Genomic DNA, 10257 nt, shown 5'->3' on the forward strand with positions numbered 1-10257 from the left:
GGCACCTAGCCTAAGGAGAAGACTTGAGTCTGTGTGAATGCATACTTATAATAATAATAATATTACAATTACCACTTACCCTACCCAGAGGGTGACGACGACAGATTCTACTGCATCACCACAGTAAGTTATTTGAAGTGAACTTCATTTAATGATCAAAAAAGTTTAGTCCATAAACTGTTTGCCAACGGACTCTAATTTGTAAACTTAGCAACAGAAAACAGAAATATTTTTGGGCTGGCCTTGTTCTAAAACTCCATAATCCTAACCCCAACCCTACGAGTGTAGGCTAATGCTACATCATCAAGCACAGTTGACGAAAGCAGCAGCTGTCTGGGAGGCCTATTTGTTAGACTTGGGGACGATTTAGGCAAACCATTTGTTCAGTGGCAGAGCCTTACCTCCAATCTCTTTATAATTTCTTTCAAAGGTAGAGAAGTTTCATTGTCACCTCCAATCCATGTTAGCCCAGGCAATTGGAAAACACGGTCCATGTCTCTCTGACTAAACTCAAAGTCTTTACCCCCCAAAATCTGGTGACCGGCGGGTGAATGAGAGAAATTTCTTTCTTTGTTGTTAATGCATAGAGGATCAAGACGAGCAACCAGATGACCCCTCACTTGATACGCTCGTATTACACCTTGGACAGAGAGATGCTCCTTCACACTACGCTCTGTTTCTGGTGGAATCAGCGACGGCACGGTATTTTCACGTGGTGATGGAGAGGTATGACTAACATAGGCACTAGGCCTAGCGGTCATCAAATTGAAGTGTGTATCCCAAGACTACACAAACAAATATTACGCATTAATTAATATGTTTGTCTGCCGAAATTAAACCAAGAGAGTATTAGTCTACACCTTATGAACAGAAGATGCATCTTTGAGCCACGCTTCGTAAATGCCTTCAATGTAGGCAGAGCTGCTGCTATTTAAAAAAGATTCATCTGAAAGAACTCGAATTCTGTTTGTCCGCCAAGGCAAAAGCCTTGAGCGTTGACGTACAACTCCGCCTAGTAAGAACCGTAGCATAATTTGTCCGGGAACTGTCGGCAGGTAATTACATGTCCCGTATTCCGTCAGTTCAGACAAGTCAGAACACTTGCTGAAACAGTTTTCAAAGGTTATGATTAGAGTTTGCGCAGGAAGCTCATTGTTGTAGTTCGACGTTGGTAGTACACAATAACCTGCTAGTTCGAGTCTGTCTGTGTAACACACAACAATCGGAGAAGAGGATGACGGCCAGATACGAGAAGTTAGGAGAGTTTCAACCAGGTATAGACAGGTGGAGGACTATCAAGAGAGATTGCTGTTGTGCAGCCAATAAGCTAGCGGGAGAGGACGCAGCGGAGACACGAAATTAATTCACCCTTAGCCTGCAGACACTACTGAATTGCCTGGTCCGCCAGCCAAACCTCAGGAAACGTCAGTAGACGAACTCTTTTAGCTCTTGAAAGACCATTACGAACCGAAAGTAAACGTGATTGAGGAACGGTTTCGTTTCTACAAAAGGCAACTAGCAACGAGTCCATCGCTGAGTGTGTATGTCTGAGTTAGCCTCGCAAGCCAGGCTCTTCCGCGCAATCGCTGAGCTAACCGCACGTGAATCACACGAGGAGGAGGAGCTTTTACCGGAATTGCTCCAGCGCGAGAAGAGCCTGGTCGCTTTCGAGAACGTCATAGTGACGTGGGACCCCCGATCCAGTTTCATAGCGTGCATAAGGCTAATTCGATTTCCTAAAGAGCTTGTTAATGTAATTGCGCTGATACATGAAGCAGAGAGGTAGCTCTCCGAGGAGAGCGCGTGAACACGAAATCCAGTGAAGCTGTTGATGGAGTGCTGGCGAATAATGAGCGTAGGAATGGCCAACATGGGACTGGTCCGCTGAACCTACACTCTCCAGCAACGTTTCTTTCTTCTGAACTCATCTGCAGGTTTGTGCGAATTGAAACCGACGTAGAACTGTTCACCACTCTTGCGCGTATACTCTGATATCTATAGTCTGTGGGGGAAATGGTGTGAGAACTGCCGGCCCAGTTTCACTCAATGATTCATGAAAACAGTGGCCTAGAGCTTGTTGACCTCTCCACGCCATGATTAGATTGGCGTCGATGTGACGGTACTTTCGACACGGCAAGCAGCACTTTTGTACGATATTGACTCTCCTCACGGTGAACTGGAAACATCTAGGCATGAGAAAACAGCAGTGCAGTGGACCTACCATGTTCAGGAAGTGTAGAGTTGACTCGTAGTTGCACGTGCACTACGTACGACTTGTTCTAATGCACGGACTCTGACTGCTACATATATACACTAACTGCGTACAATGAGTTCATTTCTCAAACTACCCCGCTGCAGATCTAGATTCGGCGGTGTGCTGTTGGCGAAACTGAATGCTGAAAAGGAGTTGTGACACTGCAGAATATTACATGGCTGAGCTGTCTACATACGTACTAGAAGCGAACGATGATGTCAACTACGTACTTCGTGCAAAACAAGCAAGTGCGTAAAGCGATGTTGCGTGTTCTCAACTTTCATACCTACATACTTACCTAATAGAATTAGCTTTATCAAACTATGAAACCGGATCTGGGGTTCCGTCACTATGACGTTCTCGAAAGCCCAGGCTCTTCTCGCGCTGGAGCAATTCCGGTAAAAGCTCCTCCTCCTCGTGTGATTCACGTGCGGTTAGCTCAGCGACTGCGCGGAAGAGCCTGGCTTGCGATGCTATTTCTGAGTTAGCTAGGAGGATAGGGTAATCCGGGGTAATAGACCTTTTCACAAGGCGTGGCACTAACGACATCATCGCCTACCGCGCGCCGATTTGGTTTGCTTTTGATGCATTGGCGTTTGTTAACCGCGTGAGTATAGAGCCAAAGCAACAATTTTCTTTTCGAACTTTAATGTCTACGAGTCCTCGATGGTCGTCGTGTTAGGGAGCCCACTGGTGATATTTCACCTATCCTTGCAAAATATGGCCTGAGCACCTGCAAGACACGTCATGCTTTCTACTTAGGATCTCAAGCTCATCGCGGTTTCTATTCGCTGGCTCCCAGCGAAATTTGTTTTCGATTCGAGAAGGCGGACGTCAGCAGCACGTAGGGCACGCGTCTCTCAGCGTCAGGAGTCATCCTCTCACGGCAGCACACTGAAGCCCTGCGCCGTACTTTCTTCTATCGGGCCCAATGTTTCTGGAACTCGCTCCCTTCTTCATTGAGAACGATTTCAAATAGAGTAGTGTTTAGATATCGTCTAAGGAACTATATCTGTATGCTTGATTAGATTTAGTGTAATTAATAGTATAAATAGTTTCTTGTAAGCACGGTTCCCGAAAGATCGGCCACCGTGTCGAGGGATTCCCGTCGTAAAATAAAGTCTCAATCAATCAATCAATCAATCAACCGGTACGTATAGCGATGCATCGAATCAGGTGAGGCCTCATTAGGACTCGGCTCGTGTGTTTTGCTTGTTTTGCAGTGATGAACAACCTCTTTCTGATTTCTTTCGTGACTCTGCCGCGTCATTTTGATTGATGATTTAACATTGAGACTTGACAGACGTCAAATGCGGGTACAAACGTGCGTCGTAATCTATGATGCGTGTTCTGTGTGTACGCACTTACCAAATGGTTTGGTTTCTACCTCCTGAATACTTCCTAGAAAGTGCGGCGTTTAGGGAATGACTGACGTGAAGAAGAAGTCTTTAGACAAGTCTGGTGGTACTGAGAGGTAAGAAGAGAATGCTTGATTAATATTTCATTTTGATATAATGTCCTCAGCTGTACGTGGCTGTCATATAAATGAACCAGTCACCCAGTGTTGCTGTACTGTGTTTTACCTTTTGGAGTGTTTAGTTGTCGTGCCATCATGGTTATTTGCTGTGTTCCTGGATGTACCAATGTATCTGCAAAGGGAAATGTTTGAAGTTTCACATGGAAATTTTTGTTACATGGATAAACTTTATTGCCATTTGAATAACGTTGACTGGTGGTTGCCAAGGGATACTCTACATCGAAGTCTACCACAGTCATTTAGAGAGACTTTCCCAAAAAAGACCTGCATCATTGATGCAACAGAACTATTTACAGAACGTCATTCACATAGGGGTTTGCAATCAGCTTCCTTCTCCAGATACAAACACCACCACACTGTGAAGGCATTGGTTGCAATATCGCCATGTAGTCATGTTATGCTTGTGTCACGACTATTTACTGGTGCCATAACAGACAGGAAACTTACCAAGCAGTCTGGTTTCTCAATAAATTTGTGCCTGGAGATCAAGTCATGACAAACAAAGGGTTTGTTATTGCTGACATTCTCATGGACGTTGAACATCTCTTGTGATACCTCCTTTTCTAAAAGGAGGAGGTCAGTTTACTGAGGAGCAAGTCATTAATTAAATGCCGACAAGTGGCTTCCCTTAGAACCGACATAGAGGGGTGATCAGACGGATAACGAACCATAGCATTTTGCACGTTTTAGATAACACTTAGTTCAAGAATGGATCTTTTATATAAGGTATTTACTGTTTGTTCATATCTAACAAATTTGAATCCACTTCTTGTACTATAGATCTAATTTTTGTACGGTAAATTAATAGTAATTAGTGTCATTGATATCAATCTTAGTTTGTAAAGGTCAATATATATTGGCTCTAGTTATAATTCTGTACTCTTGTGTGTAATTCTCCAGGATACACTACCACTTGCTGTTTAATTTCATTTTCATTGTGTACACCATTTCAATAGTATTAGTAATACTCAATTATATTACTACAACATTAATTAATTGTATTAATTAACAGAAGTTTATCTACTTGCTACCTAGGATCCTTTCATTCCCTACGCCGCACTTTCTAGGAAGTATTCAGGAGGTACAAACCAAACCATTTGGTAAGTGCGTACCACAAACAGCACGCATCATAGATTACGTACGCACGTTTGTACCCGCATTTGACGTCTGTCAAGTCTCAATGTTAAATTATCACTCAAAATGACGCGGTAGAGTCACGAAAGAGATCAGAAAGAGGTTGTTCATCACTGCAAAACACGCAAAACACACAAGAGCCGGGTCCTAATGAGGCCTCACCTGATTCGATGCATCGCTATACGCACTGGTTAAACGTTAGAAAAGAAAAATTGTTGCTTTGGCTCTAGACTCACGCGGTTAGCAAACGCCAATGCATCAAAAGCGAACCAAATCGGCGCGCGGTAGGCGATGACGTCGTTAGTGCCACGCCCTGTGAAAAGGTCTATTCAGCACACTTTTTAGTGAGATGACCCGTATTTTCTGCAAGAGATTACGTCCCGCGTTTATCTGCGTATGGTTTCACTGCAGTATACGTGGACGGCTGTTCTGGGAACCATGTAGTCTCGCGTAGCCAAACCTCTTTTCGCCGCGTCATCCTTTCGCCCGGAAAGGATGACGCGTGGAAAGGGGTCTCGCTACGCGAGACTAGGCACCATGCAACTATACAAGCAAGCGGTTGGACGTTTTCTGCATTACGCCTAGGCCTGGTTCACAATACACGTCGCGTCTTTTCCTGTCGCGTCAAAAGAGGTCGTTTCCGACGCGCCGCGCCGGGCTGATATAGGAAAAAGTTCTGTCCAACACGTCGCGTCGCGTCGCGTCGCGTCGAAAACGGCCTTTAAAGTCAAATATCAGGGGTGGGACTTTTCCACACCGTTGCCGTTTCTCCCTCTGATGGCTGCAAACACGACACCTGATTGGTATAGTTTCCTAACGGTTAGGATTACGACTTGACCATTCTTATATAAAGCAAAGTTAAAGTCTTTGCAGGTTTTCTGCGAATGCTAACTAGGTCGTCTGTGGTTTCGAACATGGTTTTCGAATCGGATTTGACTACAGCAAGCACCAGTGTCGTCCAGCAAAAAGAAACATGAAGTCCGCAAAAGAACAGAAAGAAATCATTTGCTCGTATTCTCGGAAAGAGAGGGCACGACGTCGTGTGGTCAACCCTCCTCCTGGTGACGAAAACCTCCAGATTAGTCCTTTTTTGGCGTAATTCCTAAGCCACACCAATGGAAAAATGGTGAATGATTTTGGACCTTTCTACGCTACAAGGTAGCAGCGTGAATGATGGCATAGATCCACAACCATGCTCTCTTTCTTATGCACGATTAGATGACGGGGTAAAAAGAGTTTTGTCTCTTGGATCCGGGGCGCTGCTGGAAAAACTAGCACGTATCACATCATTCCTGTGCATCCAGACGATCGTAGCCTGCTTGGCATGAGATGGCAGGGTATAGTTTGCTTAGTTCAATTTGGTCCACGCTTAACGCCAAAACAATTTCTGCCCTTGCCAACGCTCTATTATGGATAATGTACAAGAATGGTGTAAAGTCCGGCATTCACTACTTAGACGAATTCCTTTTCTGCGAGGCGTCTGGGTCAAACGATCGCGAATGCGCAGGAAACTTGGTAAAGGCACTAGAGATGTGTAGCGAGCTTGGCGTTCCAGTGGCTTGCCACAAGCTTGAGAGACAAACCACCTCACTAAAGTTTTTGGGCATTGTGATCGATACCGACAGGGGTCAGCTTCATCTCCCTTCGGAGAAAACTAGACTGCTTACGAAAGTCTCAAGCAGTATGGACGCTGCACAAAGAGGGAGCTTCTATCCCTCACTGGATCTCTGAATTACGCGACTGCTGTTGTTAAGCCGGGACGTGTGTTTCTTCGCCGCCTCATTGATCTGTCCAAGATAACAAATATGCTCCACCATTTTGTTTGCCTCAAAACGAGGCGCGCTCAGACATTCAGTGGTGGAGAATTTATAGTGGTCAATGGAATGAAGTCGGGTTGCTGTCAGCGCTTGGTTGCAATTTATATTGGTCGATGGAATGGAGTCGGGTTGCTGTCAGCGCTTGGTTGCGAGGAACCGTCTATTGGCTTGAGGTCAGACGCTTCCGGCCAGTGTCGATGTGGTGCTGCGTGGCAACGAGACTGGTTGCAACTTTAGTGGTTACCATACAGGGCTTGCCGAATTGGGAATTTCCGAAAACGAGGCAATAGCAGTCGTGATGGCGGCGTTTTGTGGGGATCATCGCTGTATACAGGAAGGCACGTGCTGTTTGAGGTGGACAACAACACGGTTGCCTCTGCACTGCGGTCAGGGTCTTGTCGTGATACGCATGTAATGCACCTGCTGAGGCTACTGCACTTCGTGGCGGCAGAGAGACGATTTTCATACACATCGCAGCACATTCCGAGATCATGAAATGTACTGGCCGACGCCATTTCTAAGAACCTAATGTCGCATCTCTTCTCTCTGCGGCCTCATCTGGCATCGAATTCAGAGTCAATACCGCCAGAGTTCAAGAATCTGCTGCAGGACGGTCACCTCGACTGGACATCGGAAACTTGGAGACTTCGGTTTCTCGCGTGTTTGCCGCGGGTATAGCGAAGAGTACTGCAAGAACCTACCGAAGTGGTCAAGTCCGTTTTCTAAACTTTTGTTGTCGCTCTGGCCTTTCAGCTAATGTGTTGTCTGAGGAAAGTCTATGCCGCTTTGCGCATGGCATCGCTGTATAAAGACCGTCTATCGCATGGCACCATTAAATATATATCTCGGCAGTACGTCACTTCCAGATTTGCAAAGGTCGCGAATATTGGTTTGCCTCTCTGTTGCCTCGTTGGAGTACGTACTTCGCGGAGTAAAGCGTCTCCAGGGAACACCGGCCATTCTCCGTAAACTACACCGCTATTGGTTACCAAGTGCAGACCAATTTGACATTGTGATGCTGTGGTCGGCCTCCTGCTTAGGCTTCCTCAGAGCCGCTGAGTTACGGTAGACTCGCTTAGAAACTTTGATGCCGCCTCACATCTGACGCCGTCCAACATATCCATCGACTCCAGGAAAGGTCCACGCGTGGTCAGTGTGCGTATCAAACAGTCTAAGACTGATCCATTTTGCCGTGGAATTTCGATTCATTTTGGACAGACAGGCTGTGCGCGTTGCCCCATGGCAGCCGTCCTAGCCTAAGTAGCTCGCAGGGGCGCCCAACCTGGACCGCTGTTTAGGTTCTGCTGCGGTTCTCTACTCTCACGTCGTCGACTAGTGGATGAGTTACAGCAAGCTCTCTCCACAACAGAATTTGACTGCAAAGTCGATCTACTCAGGTCATAGTTTAGAATCGGGGCAGCAACTACAGCAGCCGCCAGGGGAGTGGAGGACTCTACTATCCATGAACTTCGTCAGCGACGCCTACCACGCCAACACTTTAGCAGAACTCATTCGTACCCTAGCAGTTTGAGCAAAGTTACTTGAATAATTTAGTGTGGGTTTTGTGATTTCTTCGGCGCATGCGCTGTTGCGAATCTGCTACAATCAAGGTGCGGCAAAAGCCGCAGAGCATTAATTTAAAGATTTGCTGTAGTACGGAAGATATTTGTGAAGTGCTGCTTGGGTCGACGGAGGTTGGCTCTTTGAGCCCTCCTGCTGCTTGGAACAGAGTCTGGTCTGGAGAGCCCTGCCTCCTCAAGCACCAAAGTGAGGAATATACAGGGCTTCGGCTGGTTTCCGCCCACTCGTTGTCCTCTCAGGCAGTCTGGCATCAGGTAGATACGATATTCGTCGATCCAGTCAAGGTAAGGAGTCATATGATGTTTAAAATTACACAAAGTTGACTCCGTCTTAGCGGCGCGCGCGCGCGTACCGGATCTATACTAGATACAAGACGATGCCTGCGAGCATGCGTGCAATTTTCCGCCGGACTTGCGCAGTTCTCGTCCGCATAGTTTCCGTTGGCGCCACGAGCGGTGTGCCTTCTTCCACTCTCCCTCCTCTCCGTGGGGTCATTGAACTCTACGTGAAAGACGGGGGACGGAGTCAGGTCTGGAAAGCCGCCTCCTCAAGCACCACAATGAGGAATATACGGGGCTTCAGCCATGCTCCGCCCACTCGTCGCCGGTCTTCCTCTCAGGCAGATATGAAACTCGTCCAGTCAAGGTAAGGAGTCAACTTTTGCATATCAAAACCTTTGCATATCAAAGACAAACGGGTGGAGTAATGGCTATTATCCAATTGTTTTGTAGGAGCAATAGATCAGCAACTGGAACCATTTAAGATAACTGGTGTAACATGGTCGGCTATTAGTACTTTAATGAGGATATCTGGTGTGACCTCTACTTCATTACTCAAACCGAGTTCACACTTCTAGCAAAGAATAGACTTCGTGCGCTCTCTGGTATGGAAGTTCGAGGCTACATGATATATCTCTATATCTATAAAGTCCGACCTGCGTGTCTGTAACATCAATCACGCCAAACTGCCGGGCTGATTGCCACGAAACCGTGCATGAAGACTAGCTGCTTTCCACACCACAATGCAAACGCACGCTTCGGTATCTAGACGGTCCCCTGTCGAGGAGTCCATCACAGAGGGAAATCTCTCCAATCAAGGAGTCCATCCCCAAGTGAAATCTTGCCAGGACGTGACCGCGGTACGACTTCAAATTTACGATCCCCGTGAGAATATCTGCTTCATTGCTGGGTTTCGCTCTATCGATATCGATATCGAGTGTAGCCAAGTCAGTCATGGGACATCTGTTGTTATTACAGTCACACTGACGTGTGCGTGGTTTCCAATTAACGCGTGCGACACCTTAGTACTGCGGTCACACAGTGACACTCCTGTCGCATTATACATACGTATGGTGAATAAGTGTTGTTTTTAATACATAGAATATGCAACCCTAGCTCCACCATGTTACTCGGGCAACGCCGGGTCAAGATGCATAATGGAGTTTAACGGAACGGTTAAACGTAGTCGAATTCACTTATTCGGCGCGGCCACTGCACGTGCAAGGCGTACACGGTTGGCGCCAAACGTCGACGCGCAGGCGCATACCTTACCTCGGTTTACGCGCGGGTAAGCAGCTTCCGTGTCGGAACGGAAAGGCAGCAAGAGAGAAAATACAGGTAAGAAGTTTGTTAGGAATAACGAGAATTCAAGTAGCTCTATATACGGCTCTGGGATGACTGGTGCCTTGTACCCATGCCCTCTTGCGCGCCCAGTGAACCACATCTGCCATTATTATTGCAAGACAAAGGAGGAAAGTGAGCGGAGAAAGCAAACTAGATCCATCAAGAGACCTGGCAGGGAAAGGCCACGGATCTCATTACGTTGAGAAAGAGGAAATGAGTCAGATTTGTTCTTTGGCTGGAAAGGGCGAAGTCAAAGTGAGTATGGTAGTAGCTGATAGAGAACTAGAGATGGAAGTTGATACTGGAGCTACC

Source organism: Corticium candelabrum, chromosome 9 (genome assembly GCF_963422355.1).
Source record: "Corticium candelabrum chromosome 9, ooCorCand1.1, whole genome shotgun sequence".
NCBI lineage: Eukaryota > Metazoa > Porifera > Homoscleromorpha > Homosclerophorida > Plakinidae > Corticium > Corticium candelabrum.